Below are 3,052 nucleotides of genomic sequence, written 5' to 3'. Positions count from 1 at the left end.
ATAAAACATGAGAATATGATATTTATTATTTCTCTTTTGCATTTTAATATTTGTTCAAAGATGATTTAAATTTTTTAAAATATTTTTTATTTTAAAAAATAAAAGAAGGAAAACATGTTAACAGACATCCATTTACAAAATAGCATAAGAACAATACAAACAAAACAGAATTATAGACAAAGTTTTAGGAAATTAACCATGGTTGTTGCATTACTTATTAATATCTTAGAAGTGGTTTCTCAGGAAAACAAATAGAGACATACAAGACTGATCAAACTAGTAATCATTAACCGTTCCTTTCTGTAGAGCAATAGAAGACAGTAGTACAATTATGTTAGCTATCCTGTACATAAATACTTACATAATTTCCCCTTCTTTCCCTTCTCTTTTCCCACACCCCAGTTGCCCTTTACTTTTGAGCATTTTCCTTTCTTTTCACAATGTCTATCACACCTCCTAGTTTTTATTCATACTTTCAGGTCTTACACTAGTGAGATAATATGATTCTTACACATGCAGGTCTGATTAATTTCACTTATGAGTATGGTTTCTAGTTCTGACCACACATCTACAAAAGCCTTGAGTTTATCTTTCTTTACACCTGAGTAATATTTTATTATACAAAAGTACCACAATTTCTTTATCCAGTCCTCAGTAGATGGACATTTGGGTTGCTTCCACAGTTGAGCAATTATATATTGTGCTGCTATGAACATGTGTGCACATATTTCACTGTGATATAACATTTTCTGATTTTCTGGGAAAATACCCAGAAGGGGAATAGCTGGGTTGAATGGGACCTCTAGACCTAGTTTGCTGAAGAGTCTCCAAACTGACTTCCACAGTGGTTTCACCAGTCTGCATTCCCACCAGCAGTGGAGAAGGTTCCTATTTCTCCACAGCCTCACCAGCATTTGTTATTGGTTGATTTCTTGACGATAGCCATGCTCATTGGGGTGAGATGGAATCACAATGTTGTTTTAATTTGCATTTCTCAAATGACTAATGATGTTGAACACTTTGTCATGTATTTATTTGCCATTTGTATTTCTTTATCTGAGAAGTTTGTATTCATCTCAGCTGCCAATTTTTGGATTGGGTCTTTGAATTTGGCAGGGGATGATTTTTTTTATCTTTTAATTTTATTTTTAAAATAAAAGGAGGAAAACATTAACAGACAGACAACATTTTACAAAATAGCAAAAGAACAGTACAGACATACATGTGCAAGCACCGCATTGTTTCACTAGTGTAAAGCCTGAAAGAGTTAATTTAAACTAGGAGGTATGATAGACATTGTGAAATGATAGGGAAACATTCAAGGGTAAAGGGCAACTGAGATGTGGGAAAAGATAAAGGAAGGAAGGAGAAATTTTGTATGTATGTATATACAGGATAGTTAACATAGCTGTTCTACAGTCTTCTATTTCTTTGCTGAAAGAAACTGTCAATGAGTCCTTGATTGATCATTATTGCATGTCTCCATCTGTTTTCATGAGAAACCACTTTGATGTTTTTTAATTCTTTATATGTTCTAGACAGAATACCTTTATCTGAGGGACAGTCAGCTAAAGCTTTTTCCCAATTTGTGGGTTTTCTTTTTAATCTGCTGGTGAATTCTTTAGATGTGCAGAAACTTTTCAGTAAGATGATATCCCAGTTGTTGATTCTTTGAAGTCTTTCACTCCAGATGGTTTTTGTGCATGAACTCTTTGCCTACTCCTATGTTTTCAAGATTTTTATCTACTTCTCTTCCAATAGATTTAGTGTTTCTGTTTTAATATTGAGATCTGTAACCCACTTTGACTTGAGTTTGGTGCATGGTGATTGACTTGAGTCTATTTTCAGTCTTTAGCAGATGGCAAGCCAATTCTTCCAGCACCATTTATTAAAGAGGCTATCGTTCTTCCAGTGAGTTGGTTTTGCCCTTTTATCAAAGAGTAGGTAGCTGAGTGTGTTTGTGGTTGTGGTTGTTTCATCCAGTCTGTTCCATTGATCTTCAGGTCTGTTTTTTAGCCAGTACCAGGTGGATTTTATTACAGTAGTTTCTTAGTGTAATTTCAGGTCAGGGATTGTGATTCCACCTGACTTGTCTTTGTTGCCCAGGATTGTTTTTGCTACTCTGGATCTCTTCTGGATCCAGATGAATTTAAGGTATGTTTTCTCAAGATCTGTGAGGTATGGTACTGGTATTTTACTGGGAATTGCATTGAATCTGTACAACAGTTTTGGGAGTATTATCATTTTCACAATATTGGTTCTTCCTATCCATGACCAGGAAATATTTTTCCATTTACTGAAATCCTCTTCGATCTCTGTTTTCAGAGTACTCTAGTTTTCATTGAATAGATCTTTCACTTATTTTGTTAGATTGATTCCTAAATATTTGAATTTCTTGGATGCTATTGTGAAAGGTATGGTTTCCTTCATTTCTCTCTCAGTCTGTTTGTTGTTTGTGTATAGGAATGCTATCAATTTTTGGGTGTTGACTTTGTATCCAGCTACACTACTCAATTTGTTGATTAATTCAAGGAGTCTTCTTGTAGATTTTTTGGGGTCTTCCATGTAAAGTATCCTGTAATCTGCAAATAGTGATAGTTTTACTTCTTTCTTTCCTATTCTTATTCCTTTTATTTCTCTCTCTTATCTAAATGCTATGGCTTATGGTTCCAGATCTACATTGAACAGGAGAGGTGACAGCCGATATCCTTGTCTTGTTCCCGATTTTAAAGTGAAAGCTTTCAGTTTTTATTCATTTAGAATGATGTTGGACTGTCATAGATGGCTTTGATTAGGTTAAGGTAAAATCCATCCTTTACTATTTTCTGTAGAGTTTTTATGATGCATGCATGTTGGACTTTGATGAAAGATTTTTCTGCATCTATTGGGATGATCATGTGTTTTTTGTCTTTGGTTCCACTGATATGGAGTATAACATTTATAGATTTGTGAATATTGAACCAACCCTGCTTTCCTGGAATGAATTCAACTTGGTCGTGATGTATGATTTTCTTGATAATTTGCTGCATTCTATTTGCTAGTATCTTATTGA

Source organism: Chinchilla lanigera, unplaced genomic scaffold (assembly GCF_000276665.1).
Source record: "Chinchilla lanigera isolate Chin_1 unplaced genomic scaffold, ChiLan1.0 scaffold00023, whole genome shotgun sequence".
Lineage (NCBI taxonomy): Eukaryota > Metazoa > Chordata > Mammalia > Rodentia > Chinchillidae > Chinchilla > Chinchilla lanigera.
This window is presented reverse-complemented; position numbering follows the sequence as displayed.